The following is a 27,064-nucleotide window of genomic DNA, read 5'->3' as shown; positions in this document are numbered from 1 at the left end:
AGCTTTAGGAACTTGAGCCAGTGAGAGATGAAAGGCTGGCTCTTCAGAGATCTGTTTTGGGGGCTGTGACCTGGGCAGAGGAAAGATGGATAAGTGACTTGACTCAGCCTTGCTGTCCTCAGTTTGAAAGGGAAGATTATGCTGTCACCTCACCGGGCTATGGTGAGATTATTTGCATGAAATGTCCAACACAGGGCCCGACAATCACTAGGTGCCGAATTCCATTCCCAACTGCTCTTCCGCATCACAGGTGCTCTGGAGAATGTGAGATAGCTCTTGGCTAGGATCTTGGCTAGGAACTAGGGTAAGGCAGATGGCTCTGCTCCCCAGCTCCTCTCATCCCATGTGAGGGAAGGGTGGCCCTCCTCCTAGCTAAGGCTCTTCCTCAAGCCCATCAGCTACGGGGCCCATGCTCTACCAACCATGCCCCTCGTTTTTCACCTTCATCAGACTTGCCCTCCCTAGGAACCTGACAACACTGTCCACTCTCCCTTCTGAAATCTGCCCCGTCCTCCCTGGCATGCTGTCTCGTGGTTCCCCCCACCCCCTGCATTTTTGTACTCTCTTTCTCAGTCTTCTTTCCTGGATTGTCTGCTCTACTTGACCTAAAATGTTGGCTTCCTGGGGTCCTCCTTGGCCCTCCTGCTTCCTCTCTTCCCCTACTCAGCCTCGGTGATCTCACTGATGCCCATGGTGAGGGTCTCTAGCCTCAAACACTCTTGTGTTCCAAATCCTCAAACCTATTTGCATACTGGCTATTTCCACATAGATGTTCCATACTCACCTCAATCTTTTCAAAGTTAAATAAATCATCTCTCTCCCAAAGCTGATTCTCCTCCTGTGTGTCCTATGTGCCAGCAGTCTGATCATCTATAGTCACCTAAGCCAGTGACGCTGAAAGCTCAGCTTCTCTGTACACCAGTGCTGAATCCAATCTCGGAGACAGAGTTTTGGGTGAAGTAGGAAAGGATAGCTTTATTACTTTGCCAGGCAAAGGGGGGACACAGCAGGCTCCTGCCTCAAAACACTATGTGTCCCAACTTGGAGAGGATAGTGAGAAGTTTTATAGTAATGGTTCAAAGAGGGTGTGATCAGCTCGTGGACATTCTTCTGATGGGTTGGTGGTGAGGTAAGCAGCAGTCAGCAGCATCAACCTTCAGGTTCCAGCTGGCCTGGGGTCTACATGGTTGTGGGCAGCACACCATCGTTAATCGTTAACTTCTCCCACCTGTAAAGGCTTTCCATATCTGCAAAACAGCTCAAAGACAATTGCTGTGTGTATCTGTTGATGGGGAACCAGTACCTTGCCTCAAGGCTGCACTATCGCTTCTCTTGACTGTTTGTTTCTCCCTGGTCTCGCATCCCCTCCCTTCCCTAATGAACAACTGCTTGAATCTCCCCATTGGAACAAAGGGAAGGTCACGGAGGCTGAATGAAGGTAATCAAAGAAATGGGGACACAGGAAGGCTTTGTGCCCAGGAGCCCCACAGGGCCCTGCTCGGTGTCACCAGGAATCTGGGAGCCACTCTAGACTTTCCCTCCCTCACATCTGTCCCCCACATTCCGTCAGTTCCCGAGTCTCATACCCTCTGCTCAGATCTCTCTCTCCAACCCTCCCCTCCTCCACCAGCACTGGCTGAGTGGAGGCCCTTATCCATTTTCAGCTGGTTCATGGTGAATGCTCCCAACAGGTCTTTCTGCCACCCACCCCACTCCTTCAATCTCACACGTCTCTATTCTAATCTCCACATTTCTGCCAGAGCATTCTTTCTAAAATGAGAATCTGACTCAATTCCCCAAAGTAGTTCCCCATGTCCTTCAGGATAAGCCTAGTGCTGGGTGGGTCTGGCACCTAGTTACCTACTTACTCATCTCTCCTGCCATTCCACAGGTACCCTCCAGCCACTCAGAATGCTTGCTGCTCCTCAACTATGCCACTGCTATATCATGCCTTCATGGCTTTGCACATGCTGTGCCCTCTTCTTAGAATGCCCTCCCTCCCCCCACCTTCACCTTCACCCATCCACATGATAAATTCCTACTTAGGCTTCAAGTCCAAGTGTTACCTCCTCCTGAAAGTCTTTTCTGACTCCACTGGGCTTAGAAAGTGCTCCTCCTTCACAGTCACCAAAGGCATTCCCCTATGATAGTTATTCATCCCACCATATGGTGCTCACCTGTCTCCCACAACAGACCTCAAGGTAAAGAAAGGTTTCTAATCTTTGTACACCTGATCCTTAAGAAGTTCTCAACACATAGGAGCTACTTGGAACATACATTGAATAAGCAAATGAATGAATGATTAAATGAAGACTTGATGGTCAGTGGCACTGAAGGGAGCATTTGTTGAAAAAACATCCATAACACTGAGAAGACAAGAAGCTGGGAGACCAGGCTGTCAGATGAGCCATCAGCACGTGTACTGATGTCTTTGAAAGTGAAAGCAAAGAGAGACAAGTCTTGAGCCAGGCTTAATCCCAGATGACCTTCCTCCCCCCACCCAGTATCTATCTGGGTCACCTCTCTCTTCTGTTTTGCAAAGCTAAGCCTGAGCAAACAAATTTAAGGAGGTTAAAAAAAAAAGGGGGGGGCTTCCCTGGTGGCGCAGTGGTTGAGAGTCCGCCTGCCGAGGCAGGGGATGCGGGTTCGTGCCCCAGTCCGGGAGGATCCCACGTGCCGCAAAGCGGCTGGGCCTGCGCGTCCGGGGCCTGTGCTCCGCAACGGGAGAGGCCACAACAGTGAGAGGCCCGCGTACCGCAAAAATAAAAAAAAAAAATAGTAGTATTGCAATGTGGAATTAAAATGATCCCATTCCTCAAGAAGATCTGCCCTTTGAGATTTTGATCTGCCCCTTAGCATGGATGATCAAGGACAGACCACATCTCTTTCTCGGGACACTGCTTCCTGAAGCATCAGTGCAAATTCATAACACCTTATGGGGTGAAAGCTGTGTCCAACCAACCAAATCAACCAGGAGGCATCCAGTTTCCAAAGCTCTGGGTTCCATTCCAGGCAGGTCAATCACTAAGGTCCTTTCAGATTTAATTCCAGGGCAGCAGAGGCTGCCAGTGCCCTGGACTCTAGTAACCCACAAACCCAGGTGAGTTCAAGGAAAGTTCTAATAATAATGTCTCCCAGCTTAAGACGTTCTACTTTGGAAATTTTCCAAGAGCCTTCATGGCTATCACCCCGCTTTCTTTTTCAGTTTTCTTGGGAGGCCATTTGGTGGCAAATAACGTAACTCCTATGCTACAGTTGAAGAAAGTGAACCTCTTAGGAGGGAAATAATAACCCAAGATCACACGGTGAAACGGACATCAAGCCAGGACCTGCACCTGGGCAAAAATACCTTCTGAAAGTCTGCTTCACCAAGTCTTCTATGAAGCATCAGCTGCTCTTTATTTAAGTCTGGGGGAAAATTAAATTTGGGAAAAAAGAATAGAAGCATAATTAAAGGATCTGGCAAGAGAATATAAAACCCGGAGGGAGCAACTCATTCCTCTGTGCCTTTTTTTTTTTAGCTGCTTCAGCACACATATGATTTTTTCTTATTTCTTATTCCCAAATGTTCTTTTTTTGTTTTTAATAAGTGAAATCTTAAATCACTGAAGCCCAAACCCTTCAGCACCTGACTTTCTTGGGGCCTGACCTTCCCTTGATTCTCTCTGCTGAGGGCTGCCCAAGCCACTCAGCCCTATCCTTTCAATGTTTTAAATTTTTCATTATGGAAAATTACATATGTATACAAAAGTACACAGCAACTCAACTCTAAACAGAAAGACAAATAGTGCAAAATAAAAAACCTAGGCCTAAGTATGTATTTTCATCTCAGGAAATCATTAGCCCATTTTTCTTCAACTACACTGAGGCAGCATGAACTCAAGGTTTGAAGGAAAATGTCTCCCCCCAGCTTTTCCCCTTCTGAACTGCATGGCTTTTGGAAAGTCACTCTGAGGCTTGGTTTCTTCACTTGCAAAATAGGAGTAATAAAGCCAACCCCACAGAATGGCTATGACAATGAAATGAGATAATTCCTGGGAATATGTTTTGTAAGTTACGAAATGCTCTTAAACTGCAAAGAGCTATTATGTATCTTTCACAGGGCCCTTGGAACATCGCCAAGGTGTGTGCAAAAGTGTAGTTAATGTGCTCAGGAACATAGACAGAGGTTTGTGGGACAGGAGCTCTGTCTGTCATGCCCGCCCTCTGTTTGGACTTGGTCCTGAACTGGTCATCTCGTGCCATTTTGCTTTTCACCCATTTGACTACCAGCCTTGCTGCCCACGACTACTTTTCCTTCTCACTTCAAGGATAATTTGTCCATCAGTCTTGTCTTCCCAACTTTACCTAGGTTTCTCTTGTCCGCAGTTCTGTTTTTCCACCCAGACTAGACCAACTCAGATTGCCTTTGTTTAGAAAAACCTCTTCTGGGACTTCCCTGGTGGTCCAGTAGTTAAGACTCCGTGCTTCCACTACAGGGGGCATGGGTTTGATCCCTGGTCAGGGAACTAAGATCCCACATGCTGCGTGGCACGGCCAAAAAGAAAAAAGAAAAAATTAGAAAGATCTCTTCCAAGTGGCACCTGTGATCCTCATATTCCAGTAATATTCTGATTGGCAGTACCTCCTTCCAGTAGTCACGACCCAGGCAGCAAGCATCGTGGGCTTAGAAAGGATGGCAGGGAAAGAAGATCCCTTTTGCACACTCAGCCTCTCTCCTGTGTGTTGAGGACGGACCCCAATCTGCTTAGAAGGTGGTTTAGGGACCAATGGTGAACAAGATGAAATCCATGACCTCATGAAGCTCATATTCCAGAAAGGGAGCTGACTATAAATGAGTAAACATACAAATAAATAATAAGCAAAATAAAAAATAAATAATAGTTCAAATTGTGTAAGATAATGCAGAGAGACTGGAGCAAGAGACTGGAGGTAGGGGCACCTAATTAATATAGGATGGCCAAGGTCATGAGTTGTGGCTTTAGTTTTGTAAGTGCCCTCCCCACCCTGCCTCATCATGGACAAGGAAGCTAAGAGCTCCACTAGCTTCTGGCAGCCATCCCATACCCTAAAAGGAGCTAGTTATAGGATAACACCATCACTATAGATAACAGGAAAAGGAAAAATTGTATCCTTGGTGCTGTGGTTAAGCCAATGTATCATTGAACCCTGAAGCCCACCTAACTCTGGACATCCTAGTTAGGTGAGCCAACAGCTTGTCCAGGACATTTTGATTTGGGTTTTCAATGCCCAACAGCCAAAGTCATCATGACTAATGAATGCCTCTTGTGGGTTATAATCCCCATACAAGCAGCTTATCCATCCAGCCATGTGCAGCTCTTCAAAGCCATGAAGGTTCTGACAAACCTGAGTTTCTCCACTTCTTACTTTTCCAGGGATGCCATTACCCAGGTAAGGCACTTCTTCATGTGCCTGACATAGTAATGATACTTGACAAATGTCTGTGGAGATGAATGGAGTGAATAAGCCGGAGCGCTGCTTAAAAAGGGATGACACACAGGAAGCCCTAGTCTCCCAAAGCCAAAGACGTTCCAAAATAAAACGTTGCAGCCCTTTCTAGGTCACAGAAAGCTTTCATATATCTTCTACCCTTTCACCTTGTACTACCCCAGGGGCCATCATTATCGTCAGTTTATGGATAAAGAAGTAAGGAATGAGAAAGGTCAAGTCAAGGAGCATGGCAATCAGGTGATACTCAAAGGTACTCTGACTCCCAGTTTCCCACTCTTTTCTGGATTCTGAAAATAAGCTGGTTCATGAAGTATATATTCAAGCTCCAGGAACAACCAAAGAGATGTTCATAGCCTTATTGACCTCGGAGAGCAAAGATTCTGGAGATGATGGTGTGGAAAATGTGTTTATCCAGAATCAGCCAGGCATGGAAGGGACCACATGTTTGTGATAGGAACACAAGAGCTCTTTTCTGTGTTACTTCAACCAAAGCTGACTGAATCCCTCCTGACTCATGGGAAAGTAGGATAAAGGCTTATATAGCAGCTGCCTCCCACCACCACCCTAATAATGCCAGCAATAAGTTTACAGCACTTTTTTTCATTGTGCAATTCATCTCTTTTTTTTTTTTTTGGCCATACCGTGCAACATGTGGATCGAACCCATGCCCCCCGCGGTGGAAGCATGGGGTCTTAACCACTGGACTGCCAGGGAAGTCCCAATTAATCTTTTCAAAAAATTCATTTCTACAAATGACCCAATTTCGTTCCTTTTTTTTTTTTTCTTTTTTTTCTGTAGAGACGTGGATGGATCTAGAGACTGTCATACAGAGTGAAGTAAGTCAGAAAGAGAAAAACAAATATCGTATATTAACGCATATACGTGGAACCTAGAAAAATGGTACAGATGAACCGGTTTGCAGGGCAACAATAGAGACACAGATGTAGAGAGCAAACGTATGGACACCAAGGGGGGAAAGTGGCGAGGGTGGTGGTGGTGTGATGAATTGGGAGATTGGGATTAAAGTCATTTATTTTTAACAACAACAAAAAATTCATTTCATTTCCCATAAACTTTTAATTTTTTTAATTTTTTAATTTTTTGCGGTATGCGGGCCTCTCACCGTTGTGGCCTCTCCCGTTGCGGAGCACAGGCTCCGGACGCGCAGGCTCAGCGGCCATGGCTCACGGGCCCAGCCGCTCTGCGGCACGTGGGATCTTCCCGGACCGGGGCACGAACCCGCGTCCCCTGCATCGGCAGGCGGACTCTCAGCCACTGCGCCACCAGGGAAGCCCAGGGGTTATGGGTTTTGAGAGGGAGATCCACGGAGTTGAAGTGCTGTTCTCATCACGTCATACCAGGGGTGCCTACTATCCACACAACCTACCACTGCTGATGCTGGCCTGGGTCACCTGGCTGAGGCAGTGCCTGTCAGCTTTCTCCACTGTCAAGTTACCCTTTTTCCTATCTTTCCACACTGTGCTCTTGGGAAGGAAGTCACCACGTACAGCCACACTAAGGAGCAGGGAGTTTGCTCCCCGCCCTTGAGGACAGAATATCTACATCAATTATCTGGAATTCTGCAGGGAAAGTTAGCTATTCTTCCCATTTATTTATTCAATCCTTTATTTCTATCACTATAGAGTCATGGATATAATCCAATACTACTTTATTTTAATTGTTCGGATTGTTCTGGCTTTGGCCATTCGGAACTCTTTCCATTGGCCGAATATACATTCTGATGTCTTTTTACCTAAGAACAATGAAGCAAAGGGAGGACAGATGTTCCCCCCACCCCACCCCCACTCCATCTCTACCACAAGTTTCTGTGTTGTTTTGGTCAAACCTCAACTTTTCTCTCTTTTTTCTTCACCTGTACAGTGAAGTTAACACACTCCTCTCCCCTTTACCTCTACTATGGCTGTGAAGCAAAAGTGAGACAGTAGGTAGGAAAGGACTCTAGAAAATTAAAAACAAACCATGCAAATACATTTTAAATCTCCTTTCCCCTCCTAACTCACTCTGTAAAGCTTCACAGTTCAAGAACTCAATAGATATTTTCTGAGTGAATGAATGAGTGAGCAAATGAAAGAATGCACACACACTTCCTGATCTGTGACAACAGGTGAGCAAATGGAAAAGACACGACACAGCCCAGGTGTGCCAGGCAAACATACCTCCACCTCGTCTCATTTCAGAGCAAACTTATCAGTTGGACCTATGATGTGCAGACCCTGGGCTTGGGGAGAGCAGGGATGCACGAGACACAAAACATACCATGAAGGAGTTTACAGTCTAGCAGGGATCCAGGCACACAAACAACTGGCCACAGAGGATGTGATATATCTCATGGATGCCAGAAACACATCCCTACTTTGTCATTTTCTGTAACTTGACTTCATCTCTATAAAAGTCTCCGTCCCCCGCCTCACTCACTTCTGACTGAATTCTTAGTCAAGCCAGTTCCAGGCTGTCCCAGTCAATCCCGTGTTTTCTACTTTTCCTTCCTAGCACTTCCTAGGACTGTGTCTGAGCTCTAAGCATCAAATGCTGAGTGGGCATTAGAGGTTGGGGGGGCATCAGATGCCCGGGTGGCACTTGTCACTATTGTGCTGGCCTCCACCTGATCCTCAGGTGTGGTTTCCTGACCATCTGCTTCATTGTGACGCAGACACCATCAGGGTCTACCAGGTGGCTGTCTCTCATAATCCTTCTTGGACACACAGGGAAATTCAGAATTCTCCCACGCTCCTGTGGAGCCTAGGAGACTGTGAGTGGCTGCTTTGGACTCTCTCTACTCTCAGCCTCTGGCGTAATAATCTCTACCTACTGCTCTCAGGCCACAGGGGTGTAAGGAACACCTGCATGCTGGGCCCCAGGCCCAGGGCAGGGCTCCCCTACTCCTGGATATTCACAATCACCTGGGGACATTCATCTCACTCCCCTTGAAGCTGACTCTGTGGGGGTGTTGGTCCCTTCTCAGGCACACCCACCATCTGCTTTCTTGTTTTCCTTCCAACCTTCTAACGTTCTTCCCCTTGGGAGATGGAGATGGGCAGGGGCTACCCAGCTCAGCAAGTATCCTGAGCTAAATCACCAGCTTACACCTGGATTACGACGGTGATCTTAACACCCAATAATTTGACAATGTTGTTCTTGCTTTTTAGTCCCACCTTGAACTCCAGAGACCTTTTATGTAGTGGCCTGTGTACAGAAAGATCTCAAGACGGTAAAAGAAGGTTTGGAGGGGGAAAGGCCAGATGTAGCAGCTGGGTAACACCCAACACCAATGAGAGTGCAAAGTGGCATCTTCTCCCTCTAGGAACATAATGTGATGAAGAAACAGGACGAGGCAGCCCATGTCTTCATCCACGCTTCATACACACACTTCACTCCTCACCTGCCTCCCCAGGCTCTGTAGACTCCCACATAAAGGAGGTGTTTCCTCTCATCTTGTCTGTCTTGGTGACCTTCTGAGGTTAAATGACAATAGAACCATAGGTGTGCTTTACTCAGCGTAGTCTACCAAGCATTTTACAACCTTTAGTTCATTAGGTTATCACATCCCCATTTTACGGAAAAGGACACCGAGGTTCAGAGAGGTTAAGGGATTTGGTCTGGGCAAACCAGAGAAAGATAACAATCATCAGAGCTCACAGTCTCCTGTTTCTAAATCCTTTGTGAAGGGTGCACTCATAGGAGTGCCTCATCACCTTGCAGTAAGAACAAATGGCAAAGTGAAAAGCCCAGTGCTTGCTTTGACAGCACATATACTAAAATTGGAACAATACAGAGAAGATTAGCATGGCCCCTGCGCAAGGATGACACCCGAATTCGTGAAGTGTTCCATATTTTTAAGAGCTAAATGTAAGGCCAGACACTATAAAACTCTTAGAGGAAAACATAGGCAGAACACTCTATGACATAAATCACAGCAAGATACTTTTTGACCCACCTCCTAGAGAAATGGAAATAAAAACAAAAATAAACAAATGGGACCTAATGAAACTTAAAAGGTTTTGCACAGCAAAGGAAACCATAAACAAGACAAAGAGACAACCCTCAGAATGGGAGAAAATATTGGCAAACGAGGAAACTGACAAAGGATTAATCTCCAAAATATACAAGCAGCTCATGCAGCTCAATATCAAAAACACAAACAACCCAATCCAAAAATGGGCAGAAGACCTAAATAGACATTTCTCCAAAGAAGATATACAGACTGCCAACAAACACAAGAAAGGATGCTCAACATCACTAATTATTAGAGAAATGGAAATCAAAACTACAATGAGATATCACCTCACACCAGCCAGAATGGCCATCATCAAAAAATGTACAAACAATAAATGCTAGAGAGGGGGTGGAGAAAAGGGAACCCTCTTGCACTGTTGGTGGGAATGTAAATTGGTACAGTCACTACAGAGAACAGCATGGAGGTTCCTTAAAAAACTAAAAGTAGAACTACCATACGACCCAGCAACCCCACTACTGGGCATATACCATGAAGAAACCATAATTCAAAAAGAGTCATGCACCACAATGTTCATTGCAGCTCTATTTACAATAGCCCGGAGATGGAAACAACCTAAGTGTCCATCAACAGATGAATGGATAAAGAAGATGTGGCACATATATACAATGGAATATTACTCAGCCATAAAAAGAAATGAAATTGAGTTATTTGTAGTGAGGTGGATGAACCTAGAGTCTGTCATACAGAGTGAAGTAAGTCAGAAAGAGAAAAACAAATACCGTATGCTAACACATATATATGGAATCTAAAAAAAAACGTTCTGAAGAACCTAGGGGCAGGACAGGATAAAGGCCAGGTGTAGAGAATGGACTTGAGGACACAGGCTGGGGGAAGGGTAAGCTGGGATGAAGTGAGAGAGTGGCATGGACATATATACACTACCAAATGTAAAATAGACAGCTAGTGGGAAGCAGCTGTATAGCACAGGGAGATCAGCTTGGTGCTTTGTGACCACCTAGAGGCGTGGGAGGGAGATGCAAGAGGGAGGAGATATGGGGATATATGTATACGTATAGCTGATTCACTTTGTTATACAGCAGAAAATAACACAACATTGTAAAGCAATTATACTCCAGTAAAGATGTTAAAAAAAAAAAAGTGAAAAGCCTATCTCTTTCCTTCAGCTTCGGGGAAATTGCCATGATGTGACAATCACAAGAGCACTACTTCTTCAGTGACAGTGAACTGCTGCCCTTCAGGCCCATGGAGGGGAGTGTGTGATAACAAAAGGGTGCAGATTTGGGTATTAATCACGTGTTCATTCAACAACATTTATTAATGGCTATTAGTGATGGTGTTCTAGGTGCTAGGGATAAAAAAGATGAATAACAAGATTTTAGGAGTTCACTCCCTAGTAACAAGGGACACATACACATGTATATATATAGCTGAATCACTTTGCTGTGCACCTGAAACTAACACAACATTGTTACTCAACTCTACTCCAATATAAAATAATTTTTTTTTAATCTCAAAAAAAGAGACATGTGAACAAATAAATAAAATTCAAATAAATTTTATATTCAAATAAAATTTTATATTCAAATAAAATTCAATGATTGGTCATTCCTGGGGAGGAGAGGTAGGAGGCTTAATAGAGGAGGCACCTCTTGGGCTGACTCTAAAAAATAAGTGGGTTTTGCCACGTGAAGAAGGAGATGAGGGACAGGGCAGTGGAGGGAGAGGAGGTTTCGTGGGGGAAGGTCCTGAGGCAGGAAATGACAAGAAATATCTCAGGAAATGTGCTTCCCTGTAATGAATCACTGTGCAGCAGGGATGCGACGGGGACGAGACTGGAGACCAGGGGAAGAAGCCACGTCCTGGAGGGAGGGCTGAGGGTTAGGATTTTGTCCTTTAAGCCATGCTGACCGACACGGTAGCACAACCACACGTGACTATAGAGCATTTGAAATGTCGTAGCGTGACTGAGAAGTTAATTTTTAATTTTAATTCATTTAAATTTTAAAGGTGTTAATTCAACTACTGAAAAATGCTTAAGTATGTTTGGAACAACTTGGATAAGTACAACTACTCTTTCAACTCACCTGTAAATTTTATGAAATCTAAATATAAACTGAGTATTTTCAATGAAAATTTAACATCTGAATTGAGATACACCTGTAAGCATAAAAATATATACCAGATTTCAATGATTTGGCATGAAAAAAAGAATGTAAAGTATCTCATTAATGACCCACGTATTGTTTAGATGATGAAATAATATTTTTGATATATTTGATTTAATAATATATTATTTAAATTAATTTCTTTTGGAGACTTCCCTGGCGGTCCAGTGCAGTGGTTAAGACTCCATGCTTCCACTGCAGGGAGCACGGGTTCGATCTCTTGTCGGGGAACTAAGATCCCTCATGCAGCATGGCCAAAAAAATAAAAGAAAAAAGGAAAGAAAGGAATTTCTTTTTTTTTTAATTAAAAAAATTTCTAGTAGCCACATAAGACGATTACATATGAGCCTGCATTATATTTCCTTGGGGACGGTGCCACTTAGGCACTGGGGGAACATTGAAGAATTTTACGTAGGGTAGAGACATGATCAGATTTGCATTTGGAGGGAACATTCTGGCAGGAAAGGAGAGGAAGCGTGGAGAGATCTAAGGCTGGAGAAAGGTACACGGTTAGGAAATGATTGCAATAGTTCAGCTGTGAGAAGAGGAGGGCCTGACTTAGGAGCTTTAGGAATGGAGAAATTAGAGAGATAATAAGGAAGGCCAATTTAGAGCGTCATCAGAATCACCTGGAGGGCTGGTTACACCACAGATTGCTGCGTCCCAGCCCCAAAGATGCTGGTTCTGAATGAGGATGGAGTCCAAGCATCTTCATTTATTTATTTATTTTTATTATTATTTTTTTTTTTTGCGGTACGCGGGCCTCTCACTGCCATGGCCCCTCCCACCGCGGAGCACAGGCTCTGGACGCGCAGGCTCTGGACGCGCAGGCTCAGCGGCCATGGCTTATGGGCTCAGCCACTCCGCGGCTTGTGGGATCTTCCCGGACCAGGGCACGAACCCGTGTCGCCTGCATTGGCAGGCGGACTCTCAACCACTGCGCCATCAGGGAAGCCCCTAAGCATCTTTATTTCTAACTACTTTCCAGATGCTGTTGCCGCTGGTGATCTAGAGACCTTACTCCGAGAATCTCCCCTCTACAGGACTTGGCCACCAATAGGATAACAGGAAGAGAGAGAGAGGGAGTGGGAGAATTCTGTGAACTGCAGGTTTCTGCCACAGCTGTCTGGGTAGATGGAAACTAGAAGAGGTGATGCTTGTTTGGGACAAAATGGTATGAGCTCAGTTTGGGATATATTGAGTCTGAGGTCCCTTAGGAACACCCAGGAGGAGACACCTACCTCATGAGTAACTGGATATAAGTGGGTTGGAACTCAGGAAAGAGACTGAACTGTAATTAAAGATTTAGAAGTCCTCAGAATAGAGTTGGCAGTTAAAGCCCTAAGCATGAGTGAGGTTGCACAGAGAGACAATGGCAAAGGACAAGGGAAAACCCAAGGGCAGTTTCCCATAGTTGGAGCTATGTTTTGATCAAAAATCAGCAGTGTTCAAGAAAGATAAGATAGGCATGAATTTCCACTTGCCATTTTCAACTGTATGCCTCTTGTGTTTGATCACAGTGACCGAAGCTTAGGAAACAGTTTCAAAGAACTTTAAAATTCTTCAGAAGATTCTAATCAAAGGTTAGCTATGCTTCACCAATGACATGACAGGCATCAAATAAAACCTTTTATTTATGAATTTCATCATGAATAAAATAGTCTTGGCCAAGACTCTCCTAAGCTTCAGTTTCTTCATCCATTAAGCTGGGCTGCCGATTACCTTTCTCACAGAGTTTCTGGAAAAATGGGGTTAATGTATGTCAAGCACAGCACCTAACTGACATGCAGGAACATCTCACTACGGGTGGTAATTACCATTATTGCTGCGAGAACACCTTCTAGACCAGGCTGCATCACTAAGCCTATTTGGTAGGGGCCAAGGAAAGACTCACTTCAAATGGAATTCCGGCCAATGCCAAGAGAGTGATTTAGGATCAACAATAGCAATAATAGTTTCAGTATTACAATTATTGCAATTTTAGAATTCAGAGGGAAAAACAATTCTTTAGAGCAATGTGTGTTCTCCATTGTTCCATTGTGTTTTTATAATTGAAGTGGAGGAAAGTAGCCTTCCTATGCGCTAGGCAAGCTGGATATATTATTCCATTTAATTTATCAATGTAATATCTTTAAATAGGGCCCCAGTGAATGGCTCTGTTTCTTAGCAAGGGGAAGAGGAACTGGGTCTCTGTGGTCCCAACAAATGCCATTGCTGATCAACAGCTGGGCCATTGCAGAGGGCTTGCTGTCCTGTATTCAGAGCAGCGGATGGCTGGACACAGTTCTGACTCAGCTGTTGGGCAGACCAGACCTGTGTAGACAAGCATTGCCTTCCTCTGGGGCATTTAGTTCAGATGGGTGGTCTGTCTCCGCGTCTTCTCTTCCCATTCAGACTCTCCCTTCACTGTTGTGCCCATTCTGGTCTGCTTTCTCCCCTCACCACTCCAGAATGGCTCCTGTCTGAGCCCACAGTGATTCCTCCGTCCTCATGCTGCTCTGACTGCTCCCGGGGAGGCAGCATGACCCCCAGAGTTGGCTGTGATCGACGGGGAGTTCTTCTGTGTTTCTCTGTCCCTGGTTTTCTCTATTAGGCTTCTGCTCCACCACTTTGCTTGTATCATGCAGATATCAGCCTCCTTCATTGCTCTCCACAAAGATCAGGGGTATTTTCAACAACACTCTTAGGCATGGAGTTCTCCACTCTTTATTCCAAAGAAACTCAGAGCTGTGGAAGCTTTCCTCCTTATAGCCTGCCTTTCCCACTAGGCAGCACCCCTCTACCACTGCACTGGAGCTGGGCCAGAGACCCTTCTCCCAGAGTGATGTGCTTGCTTTACAAGTGGGTTCTGGGGGAGGGGGATGTGGAAACCCCTTGTCAGCTCAGCACAGAATCTCTGTCCTGCAAGTGAGCTGGGGTGTGGGCAACCAGGGCCCTAGTATCCTGACTTGCCAAGCCTGGAGCAGAGCTTCCGCCACACAAGTGAGGGGCCTGGTCCTCTTGGAGTGCCTATCTGCAGTACGACTTCTGCAAAATGGGGCTGGGGGCCAAGAAGCGCCAGCATCCTGCCTCTTCTGGGGTCAAACCACAACCCCAGACTGGGATCTCAGGAGAGATGGAGCCCTTGGCTGTACCTGCCCTGGGCAGAACCTCCATAACATGGAGCTAGTGGGGAGGGCAATGGAGCAGAGTGGGGCTCAAACACCACAGAGTTTCACGGTTTTGATTGAGATATCATAGATTTTCTTGAACGAATGTTTCTCTTTTGCTGTATGCCCTTAGGACACTTTCCAGAGACTTTCAATGATGACTATTTTAAATAATATTCTCAGTTCGATTGTTATTTTGCTGGGGATAAGGTCTGCCAAGATTTCTACTCCTTTATTCCAGAAATGCTGCCTCTTAATTCATCTTTATATGCCCACCAAAATGTCTCTTGGCATGTTAGCATAGCCATCAGCAGCACAAGCCCCAGACAAACCAGCTTAGGTTCAGGTCTCTATTCTGCCACTTGTTAGCTATGTTGCTAAGAACAAGTTATTAAACCAATGGCAGCTACCTCAGAGGAATGTGGTGAGGATGAATGAGCTACGCCTAGTGTGATATTTGGCTCAGAGTTCGCCACCCACTGAAGGATGGCTCTCACCCTCTTGTTGAACTCTGCATGGTGGCAGATTGCCACAAGGGGGCACCAAGAGCCAGGTTAATGATGAACCACCCCAGGGATTCAGTTAGGTCATCCCAATAGTTCCATCTGTAAGCCAACCAGAAGTAGGTATTTTTCCAGACAACAGAAAATGGAAGTGGAAGGCACTTCCTAAACATCACCACACCATTTTCCACAGAAAATAGAAATTCGGGACCTTCCTAAACATCACCAGGTCGCTTCCCCATGGAAATTGAGCTGTGTACAAGGAATTATGCTGTGAAGAGGAAGGTCCTGCGTGCAAGGTCGTGTTCTAGGAGTTGGGAGGATGCAAAACTTCCCTTAAGGAACAAATATCATAAGTTGGTATTTACTTATTGAGTGCCTGCCATGCACTAAGTGTTCTAAACAGTGTCAGGCATCACCCCATTCCTTTCATTCTTTTTTTAAAATTTTGTTTATTTATTTATTTGTTTGTTTATTTTTGGCTGTGTTGGGTCTTCACTGCTGTGAGCGGGCTTTCTCTAGTTGGGGCAACCGGAGGATACTCTTCGTTGCAGTGCAAGGGCTTCTCATTGCAGTGGCTTCTCTGTCGTGGAGCACGGGCTTCAGTACTTGTGGCACGGGGGCTCAGTAGTTGTGGCACACAGACTTAGCTGCTCTGTGGCATGTGGGATCTTCCTGGACCAGGGATTGAACCCGTGGCCCCTGCATTGGCAGGAGGATTCTAATCCACTGTGCCACCAGGGAAGTCCCCATTCCTTTCATTCTGATTGAAGAGGACCCAGGGGCTCAGCTGGGGATTTGATTTGTTCAGAGGATGATAAAAAGTCAACAAATATTCTGGATCAGGGGGGAGGTACCTTAATGAAGAAGCACTTAGAATGATTTATTTAGAGTGGGTGCAGGAAAAATAAGTGGCAAAATCAGGGATGCCCTGGCAATGTTGCAGTAGACCAATGTGATGCCAAATATTGTTACAGCAAAAACTCTTAATAAAGCTGAATTTTAAGAGAAACCCCAGTAGTTCAGAGAAATAAAAATGAAGCTGTTGTTCTGACTGAAACAGGAGTATGGAACCTGGGTCTTCACCTACTAGGCCTCTTTCTTACCTTCTTACAGCTCGCAAATGGTGAATTGGCTATAGTTTTTAAAAATCAAATCAAATGTTGGGAGAACCTTGGGTGCACCTCTGGGTAGCACAATTTGAAAACACCTGCAATTGTCCAAAGAGTACAGTGAGTGGATGGAGATACGGGATAAAGGATGCCTATGAGGATGAAGAGGATGGAGCGGAAAGGTGACCAGCACTTATACCTGCTGCCGGCAGCCTTGCTCAGCCCACGCTGCAGACTGTGCACATCACTTCCTTCCTCCTTGCCCCACTCTCCTGCTCCCCTGCATTCTGCTCATTGTCTTACACAAGCACAGGCTCAGGGTCTGAGCCCCCATTGGCATTAATCTTGGTCTGGTCCTTGGTTATAATTCACATTTGCCTCTCCTCCCCAGAGGCAACCCGGCCTGCCCCAGCCCTATACACTGGAGCCCTAGCATGGACCCAGAAGACCACTACTTTTGCCAGGATTTTCTAGCTCCGGTGAAAAGGGAAGAAAAATGAAGGAGACCTAGCAAGTGATCATATATGGTGGCAGAACTACTACAGGAAGGGAAAAAAAGAAACGTTAAAGCTAAAATTTATTAAGTGGTGGTTATGTACCAGGCACATTGCTAAGTTCATACATGTGTTTTTATATATTTATATAAATATAAGGGAGGCAGATAGGAGTAGGACAAGTTTACATGCACAAAGGACACTGTTTTTGATGAGATTCAGGCATTTTTTTTGTAATAAATACTGCTCAGATTGTTGCAAGACTTTGGTTAATTTCCAGAGCTCTGAAAATGCTGATTCTGACCATTTTGACCAAATGGTCAGTGTTCTCATTGCTTTGTGGAAGAGCAGAGTTTCAAAGTCTCTACTCTGCCATTGTGCAAACTGGAAGCCTGGCTGCAGGACTTTCTAAGCAGCAGCATCGCGCTCTCGCTCATACTTGGCCTGTAGTCATCAAAACCTGCAGTCATTTGTCAGGAGCTCCTGGCTGCTCCTGCCTGTATTTAATTGTTTTTAAGGAGGCTTAAGACTTTTCATCTTCACTAATTCAATTTCGTTTTTCTTTATTGTTGTTTTTCCAAGATGTCAAATAATTGTGAATCCTGCATCAGTAAGTGTGCTTTTTAGTTTCATTTAAGTCACGGACAACATCCCTGGCTGAGTCAGAGCGCAGACCAGTCTTTTGCTGCTTCACCAGGTACCCCTCCAGGGGGACTTTTAGTCCATTAAAATCTTTTGGAATCCTTACCTGTTTCCAAACTGTGCCTCTAGCGTTCCAAAATCTACTAGTAAGACAACTTTTTCTCAAAAGGAAAGTTGGTTAATTTTCCATGATTTATTCATAGCAAAATTTTCTAACTCTCATGTTTCACTATTTCTTTGCTGTTCACACATCATTTCTTTCTAAAGAACGTTACACTTAGTGAAATATCAAGGAGCCATCACTGCTCCTTTTTGAAAATTGAGGCAGCGTTGGTCTGCCCTCAAGTTCCTAGCCCCTTTTTCATCTCTTCACATATTTCCCAAAGGACAACAACACCTGGGTGAGAATTCATCTGCGTCCTCAGCAGTCTTGTTCGCGATGAAGAGAGGGCCCGGAGGAGCGTGGTCGGGGGAAAGCTGGCTTAGCTACAGAGACTGGTTCCAGTGTAGGCAGCCTGGGCAGCTAATCCCTAGTTCCAGGTGTGGTGTCACGGGAAGTCAACAAGATCAGAGTTCCAAACTGCACTCAGAGGACTGTGGTGGGGTTCAGAGCTGGCTTTTTTTTTTTTCTTTCTGTAATCATGAGAGCACCTAGTCAATGATTAGTGGACAGAGGGAGGAGAAACCTGCATTCCCCACTCCCTACGAGGGGGGCTGCTGAGAGTAGCATGGCATAATAAGGCCCAGCTAAGCTGACTGCAGTTTGGGGTGGAGCTTCTGACATAGCCTGCAGGGCAGGGGTTCTGTGCTGTGAGTCGGACAACTGTGGGCACAGCCCTATTGATCCCTCTGCTGACGTGGCTCCTGCCTGTCTCACGAATGGCTCAAGGTGGAGGGTGGAGCACCTGTGATTCCAGCTGAGAGGAACTGGAGAAGGCAGGAGCCCCTAAGGAACACTGCTGTTGAGAGTTTACCTGGTCCAGTGGGAATGGAGGTTGAGAGAGGCTACTCACACTATGGTCAAACATCTTGGCAAGTTACTTAATATCTCTGAGTTTTAAATTTCTCATTTATAAAATAAAAATAATCATATCTCTCTTGCAGGAATGGTATGAAAGAAAAATACGTGCATTAAGCACTCAGAACACAAGAGGCCCAATAAGCTGTACTTTGGGGAATTCCATTTTGTATGTGGGTTTCTTTCTGGGAGCAATTTCCCACCTCTACTGCAAGATGGCGCCTGTGAGCAGCGCTGCCCTTTCCAAAGGCTTTCATTTCCACCCCTTGGTGCGAGGTAGTTCTCTTGCTCTGTCAGTGCTCAGGCTGGTATTTAAAATCCAGTATTGCACACAGACTTTGTGTTTTTGATCCATCTGCTCCATGAAGAACTGTGAAACTCAGAAATACCTACTTCCAGCCAGACACCCATTTCTCCACTAGGATTTGTCAGTTGTTAAGCCTTTGTGATATAACCAGGCAGTTGGGCATTCCAAAGAAGTCAAACACTTAATTAGGATGCTGGCTTTTTATATGTTTACCTCTATTATAAGTTAAAGGACTTGGAAAGAGTGCAGAGTTTCAAAGTTCAGGCATGTGGATTTGAATCTCAGAGCGCTGAGCAACCTCGGACAAACAGTTGATCTCTCTGAGCCTCAATTCCTTCATCTCAAAAATGTTTGTAATCATTGTGGCTATTTCATAGGATTGTTGTAAGGATACATGAGATAATATACTTAGGATAATAAGCATAAAACCTGGTACCTAGTAAGCACGCCTGTGAGTATAAGCAATTATGACTGTCAAGGGCATGAGCTTTGAAGTCTGTCAGGTGTCACTTTGATGCCCTGCTCTTTGGCTTAAGATCTTGCATGATCTTGAATAAGTTATGTAAACTCCCTGAGCTCTACTTGCCTTGCAAGTCAAAAGATTATCATGAAAATTACAGAAATGTGTATACAGTACCTTTCACTTTTTATTTGTATCATGACCCATTTTAGATAGGTTTTGAATTTACCCACTCAAAAACAGAAATTAGCCCAATGACTTTTTTTTAGAATAGGTCTTAAAGTCAAGGATAGAAAAAACAAGAGACAAGGTTAGGATCTTAGCTCCCATCGTAAGCGTCTGTATAATTGCTAGTGATGGGGCACAAATTTGGCTTTGAGCTTCTTAGCATCCAAGGCAGTAAGAAAGGAAATATGGTTAGTTATGATTCAGAGTGCTGAGATAAATGCAGAGGAGTTCTGAAGAAGCCCAGCTATTCCTAGATCGGAGACTTAGGCGACTGTATGTAGCACATGGTGGATACACAATAGACACACAAATGTTAGCCGCCCTCATCTTCAGCACAGAGGGAAGAGCGGGTCTAAGAATAAAAGCAGCATGGAAGGGATAACATTTGAGCTGAATGAGACTGAACAGAATTTGCCAGAGGCCTGGAGGGCCGGAGAAGGGAGGGAGCCTGCCCACAAGGGGAGAGAGCAACAGCCTTGGGATCATCCCCACCCATCAAGGGCAGGGGCCGGGGATGCAACTGCCATCAGGCTGAAAGGCACAGGGACTTGTAGTCTGAAGAGGCTGGAAGCAGCCTTGTCCACACAGCTGCTTTGGTTTAGAGTCTCCCTCCTGGACATCTGGTGTTTAATGACAATCCTCAGAGGGAAGCTGGTTGTCTTTTTTTGAGTGTTTTGTTTTGTTCTGTTTTCCTGAGAACCCAGCCTTATGGCTCTTGAAGGAAGAAAATGGTCAGAATGGTTACAGAGAATATTACTTTTTTTTCCTCCAGGTCTTCTCAGCCATTGCAACCAGTGCTGGGGGATTCTGTGACATAACATTGAGAAGGCATTTTTAGGCCATGAAGACCCAGAGAACTGTTAAGGAATCGTATACTAATTCCTCCCCTTCTTTCATTTCTTCCAACACATTCTCTCTCTCTCTCTCTCTCTCTCTCTCTCTCTATGTGGGAGGGGGTGAGATAAACCTAGCAGACGTGTTTCCTCCTGCTTCAGCCACGCAGACAGGACAGGTCCAGGTCCCTGCATTGCCCTGTGACTTTGTCCTAAATAAACCTCTATGTAAAGATGCAGCTTTGCTGCTTCCAGGTGTTTGTGCCTAGGAGGTGGAAAATGAGCTCATTAGTGGTTACAATTAGGTTTGGATTCCTGAACACACACCTGGTATTGTTGCCGCACTCTCAGAGACAATTGAGTAGTCATCCACTTTCAGGACTTGAATACCCGATGGGCTCTTCCTGGACTGCCCAGGATAGGTGTAGGTGATCATGCAGCCCCAGGCAGTAGCTTACTATCTCTGCAATCAGCTGTGTTCTAAGAACTCTCCTGGGGGGCCAGTTCTTGGGATGGTTCTGACTGTTATCTTTGTACCCTCCGTGTGACATCATCTATGGAAGAGTCCACATGCTCTGCCCAGGCACAGGAGGGGAGAGTCAAGACACCTGAGCTTCCGGGTATGACCATCATAGAAAGTTTGGTGGCTTTGGATAAGTCACTTCTGTTTTCTGCTCCTGCATTTTTCCCATCTGTTAAAAATTGCATATTAGAAGAATTTTTATATGTGGAATTTTGCAGAAAGTATCCATGGATATCATTGTTTTCTCAAAAGGGTCTGTGACCAACAATGGCTTAGAATCCCAGGACTTATTGATTTACAAATTCTTATCATCCAACTTGGAGCAATTCTTTGGCTCCGTGCTTCTAGAAATGTCATACATCTAACTGTTCAGCAGTCTTTGCTAACTGCCTACCAATTCCTTTGATATGGTCCAAGGATGCAAAAGTCAATAAGACACTTTCAGAGAGACTGCTCTTCCATGGGAGAGGTGGACTCACAAACAGAGAGGCCATGGGCTCCCACTGGCTGTCCCCCAGCACCCTCCACACGGGTCTCTCTCCTTGTGCTGCCAGCAAGCTTGCTGCTCTTATGTGGGAATGGGCTGTAACCCCTACTGTGTATTCCTCAGATCTGCACCTTCTGGATGAGAAACCCCATACTTTGCAGGAGGCCTGGGATCCCACCAGCCCCTCTTTTCCTGCTCTTCCTGGGGCCTCCTGGACCCTTTCAGGCCCAGCACTGCAGGTGAGTGAAATGTGGAGACACTGATGAATGCATATCACACCAGCACGCTAATTTTGCTCAGGTGTGGACCTTAGCAGTTCTCAGGGACCTCTTGGCTCTCCAAGAAACACTGTTAAATGGGAAATCTACTTAAAAGGAAAGAAAAGCAGGAGTATTTCTCTCAGCACACAGTGGGCCGGAAGGGCAGGTGCTGCAGCAGGCCAGGCTCTATTCCCAGTTCCCTTACTGCCTGAACCCAAGCTTTTCCTTTGAGTCACTGTCCCATAGTCCTGCTACCATCACCTCTGCCCTCAACCATTCTACTTAACTTCCACATACGTCTCATTGTAATTCATCCTCCATATGGCAGCCAGAGGGATCTTTTAAAAATGTAAATCAGAACACGCTACTCCCCTACTAAAACTTTCCAAATATTTTCACTGCATGTAAAATAAAATCCAAACTCCTCACCAAGTCCTGTAACACCTCCCATGATCTGGCATCTGCCTACCTGTCTAGCTCTATCCTGGACCCCCTCCTTCTCACTCACCAAGCTCACTGACCTTCTGTTTCCACATTGCGGTAATGTCCTTTCTGCCTCAGGGCCTCTGCGCTTGTTGTTTTTGTTGATTGAACTGCTCTTCACCAGTTGCATGGCTTCTCCCTCTTATGATTCAAATCTCAGCTTCACAGGTACTTTTTTTTTTTTTTATTTGTTTGGTGGTACGCGGGCCTCTCACTGTTGTGGCCTCTCCTGTTGCGGAGCACAGGCTCCGGACGCGCAGGCTCAGCGGCCATGGCTCACCGGCCCAGCCGCTCCGCGGCATGTGGGATCTTCCCGGACCGGGGCACGAACCCGTGTCCCCTGCATCGGCAGGCGGACTCTCAACCACTGCGCCACCAGGGAAGCCCCACACGTACTTTTTTGTTAGAGTTCTTCCTTGAGGATTTCGTAAAATTTCCCCACCCTACTCTATCACAGCCCTTCCACTCTGCTTTCTTTTACTCTCATATTTGTTGTAATCTGGAATTATCTACTTTATTTGTTTATTGTCTGCCCCCCCCCCGACCCGCTAATGAGCCTGGTCTGTCCCTTTCACTGTCGTACCCTCAGCATCTAGAATAGAGTATGGACCATAATAGATAATCAAATATTTGTTGAATGATTGAGTAATGATGGGAAAGGCATTTAATACATTGGAGCCCCCATTCCTTAACTACGTATCTGGTCTTTTATTATCCTCAGAAAACTCCCTGAGGTGGATATTACCATCACAGCTACTTTACAGTTGAGGAAATGGAAAATCAGATGAGTTTAACAACTTGCCTAAAATCATAATTGTGGCCTGGAAGTTTATCCCCTTTGAGATACCAATAGACCTTTTAGGGAGAGAAATTCTCTCTATTCTTCCAAATTTTAAATCCCAGCATCATGTTATCCATCCGTTGGAGAATGGGATAATGCATTGCCTGTCTGGTCTACTCAAAAGCAAGGTCTGTGACCAGGACTCAACCCCAAGGAGTGATGGACTCTATTCCCACACACGCTTCTTCTGCATGTGATTCATTCTGAGCACATCTGCTACATTCAGTCATTTACTTATTGATACATCGATTCATCACATACATACTCTTAGCCGGTACTATGATAGGCACCTGGCAGCTCCAGGGAGGAAAGGAACCCTTGATTCATGCTAAGGGTTTGTTCCTGGCCTCCCCTAGAAATGGATGGTCCCTAATAGGTTCTGTTGGTCAAATTCTAATTCTTTTGACTAAATAAGACAATGCATATAAAATGCTTATTAGCTGGTATTCTGGCATGGAGTAGGCACTCAAGGAATATTAGTGATGGTGAAGGTGATGGTAATGATTATGATCTTGGAACCTGGACTTCTTTTCTCAGCCAGGATGATTACAAGGGGAGAAAAGATTAAAAATGCCCTTGGCATTTTTTCCCTTCCAGAGGCATTCCATTAAAAACTCCAGCTCACATGACTTCTATTGCCTTTTCCTAAACCCACAGCAAGCAACTGCAAATAATAAGCATAATTTAAATGCTGTGTCTTTCCTAATTAAAATCCATCCAGAAGGGGGATGCCAGAGTTATTTTAGTCCATAAGGCAGAGGAAGTTCCATTATATTAATCCAGGCTTTTCAACAGAGCCGAAGGGGAGATGTGTTCGGGTGTGTGTGTGTGTGTGTGTGTGTGTGTGTGTGTGTGTGTGCGCACGCGCGTGCGCTCATAGTGTGAGTTTGGAGTGCTATCAAGAATGCATAGTTGGCCCTGAACAGGTTGTAGGATATGAATTTTCAAAGGGAGCTGTTGATGGAGCCACTGGGGATTGCTTTCTGAGCGCCTCAGGCTGGTGAGTAACTCTGGGGGCTGCCTTGGCCCTATTAGGTGGCTCTGAAGGAAACCACTGGAATGGCTTTTCCGTGAGGAGATGCTGTCCCAGCTTCCTCTGTGGAGGCTCCAAGTGCTTGGCGGCTCTCCTTGGAAACGATGGTTGCCAGAGCAGCTGTGTCAGCCCAGCTTCCCCAGAAAAGAAGGGAAAGCAAGCAGAGCTCCCTCTGCTAACCCAGGGGGCTCTTTCCAGGGGACAACTCCCAAGAGCAAACCATACAGGAAACCAAATCCAGATAGAGAGGAGATGACAATGGAAAAACAAGGAGGAAAAGAAAAGAAAGGAAAACTCAGAAGGGCAAGCAGGTCTAAAAGGTTTAAGAGACATTCTCTCTGAGGACGGGTTTTGCTTTGCAAGGGCAGGAGTTGGTCTCTGTGTAGAACAGTAAGCTGAAGGGTGAAGACAGTTTGGGGCATGCTTTTTATGTTCAGAGAATTCTTCTTTCCCACCACTGGGCCCTGAGCCCTCACTGTAATATTTTTGAAATACATCTAAATGTATTTTCTCTTATTGACGAATCCGTTTCTTTCCCAGGATCCCTTCAGCCATATGGCCACTGGGAGGGAGAGGAAAGCTACGGAGTAGCAAAGAAGGAAGACAGGTTATTAAGGGAATTCCACACCCAGCAGTTAAGGGGAGGAAATGCATTTGCATGTCTGAGAAGAGGGCGTAGAAGAGAGAGAAGTCAGGGCAAGAAGTATGAGGTGTGGGTGTTTCTGCTCCTCCACTCCAGGTCAAACTCAGGTTGTTGTGGGTAGGAGGGGAGGAAAGATATTTATCAGGGGTTAGAAACACCCAGATAGGGAAATAGGATGACTTACCCGTCCCCGACCCCAGGAAATGCAGATGTCTTATCCCAGGGCAGTAGACACTGGGGCTGAGGAAGGTTTCCAGGAGATCCAACTTGCAGAGACTTGCAGAGTCCAGCTTGGCGCGGGGTACACATCTGAGAGATCCTGGACCCACAGGGAGATGCAGAGGCTGAAATAAAGGAAGCACCAGAATAGATCTGGGTGGTAGATAAGATAGCCGCAGGGAGTGGCGACTCAGCCCTGGAGGCCAAGTCGGGGACCCCACACAAAGCTCCGAAGGACCAGGCAGGATTTCTTTCCCAGGTATATACCCAGGAACCAGGCCAGAATGGCCCACGGGTCAGCACATAACCCAATAGCAGCACATGGAACTGTGACTACCCCCTGCTACTGCAGGACTTTTAAGTTCCATCTCCACCCAGACACCTCCACCTCCACCCTGGAGAAAGAGAGGAAGGTGGAGAGATATCTTGAGAGAAACTGTCCTGGACATTTGTACTTTGAATTGATTGAATTATTAACCCAAAGGGTTCAAGTTGAATGAAAGAGCCTGTTTTAAATTGGAAAAGAGGAAATTACTTTTAATTGGCCAATTAAATTTTCTGGGAACTCAAATAAATTGATGAAATCAATTATAGATACTTTTTAGTGCTGCAATTTTTTTTTTTTGCACAACTGAATTGCAGTGTAAAAATTTTTACCTCTCTATAATGATGTGCTTACACATTCACAAACAAATTTAGAGCCTATGAATCATCTTCACATACATTATTATCATTTTTGAACTTGACATCAAATCAAAGTAGATGTTTTATTCCAACTTTACAGCTGCAGAAAACAGAGGCTCAATGATGGTCAGAGCCTTGTTCAAGTTCAACAATTTAGGAGAGGGCCTCTTCCATGTCCATTTCGATACCAGCTGCTGAATCTCCGCCTAATGTAGTGGTTCTCGGCTGGGGCTGTTTCTGGAGACAATTTTGGTTGTCACACTGAGGGGAGGGATGCTATTGGCACCCAGTGGGTAGTGGCCAGGGATGCTGGTGAACAACCTGTGGTGCAAAGAACGGCCCCAGCAAAGAATGATCGGGCCCCAAATGTCTAGTGCCAAGGTGAAGAAAGCCTCTGATACATACATTATAGGGGATTGATTCCAAGGGGGAAATTGTCTCTCTCCTTTCACACTTGTGAAAATGAACTAGGACCCAGAGCCAAGGTGATTACTATTTAATAAGGAAGACACAACTGATAAAACTTAACTTACCAGAGACATAGCCTCATTGGAGCTTCGTTTCTGAAATGCTGTGGGGGACGGATAAGTCAAAGGTTTTATTGGATCAAGAGGAAATTGTGTGCACCCTTGGCAAGCTGGCACCCAGGGTGTATTTGGAACAGATCATTTTTAACTTCCTTTCCTCTGTACAACACGATTATATTCAGTAACAATCAAATTAAAACGAATAACAGCCAGAAGACAATTTTTTAATTGAATATCATATACATAATTGTCAGTAATAAAAAGATAAATATAGTAAAAAAGGAAAAGAGTACTATATTAATACTTTTAAATTACATGAATGTATTTTATTTTTTATAAATTTATTTATTTATTTTTGGCTGCTTTGAGTCTTCGTTGCTGCGCACGGGCTTTCTCTAGTTGCAGCAAGCAGGGCTACTCTTTGTTGCTGTGCATGGGCTTCTCATTGTGGTGGCTTCTCTTGTTGCGGAGCACGGGCCCTAGGTGCACGGGCTCAGTAGTTGTGGCACACGGGCTTAGTGGCTTCGCAGCATGTGGGATCTTCCCAGACCAGGGCTCGAATCCTTGTTCCCTGCATTGGTAGGCGGATTCTTAACCACTGCACCAACAGGGAAGCCCTGAATGTATTTTCTTTCAAAGGAGAAAAAGTATACCTATATATTGGTCTTCCGCAATAATGAATAATATTATAACTTCTATGTTCATGCCTTGACTTCTATCAATTTGTCAATGATTTCGTTAAAATTAGTCTTCTCTGTCAAAATTAGTCTTCTTCGCATATTCATGTTCAGTAGACAATGCAGCCAGCTTTGTCAAGCTATCTTCACTCATTGTAGATCAACAAATTTTTTTATTAGTCAGTCTTAATTTTGAAATTTTCTTTCACACAAAGCAACAGTTTTACAAATAGGAATTTTAATACCTACCTAAGGGTGAGTTTGGCTGAGATACATAAAATATCCCATTTCTCAATAAATTCCAGAA

At 45.1% G+C, this 27,064-nt stretch overlaps 1 non-coding gene across 1 annotated transcript; it reads left to right on the top strand.

Annotated features, from left to right (window-relative positions):
* The first annotated feature begins 9,221 nt into the window (after positions 1-9,221).
* Positions 9,222-9,328, top strand: LOC115803550 (U6 spliceosomal RNA). The gene has a single exon (XR_004024287.2). It is a non-coding gene; the product is annotated as a U6 spliceosomal RNA (small nuclear RNA).
* The last annotated feature ends 17,736 nt before the right edge of the window (positions 9,329-27,064 follow it).

The sequence above is a fragment of the Delphinapterus leucas genome, chromosome 19, assembly GCF_059928025.1.
Source record: "Delphinapterus leucas isolate spDelLeu-1000000601 "Yukka" chromosome 19, BTC_Dleu_Yukka2, whole genome shotgun sequence".
In the NCBI taxonomy this organism is placed as follows: Eukaryota; Metazoa; Chordata; class Mammalia; order Artiodactyla; family Monodontidae; genus Delphinapterus; species Delphinapterus leucas.
Note: the sequence above shows the minus strand (reverse complement) of the source record. Positions and strands in the feature narration are given on the sequence as shown.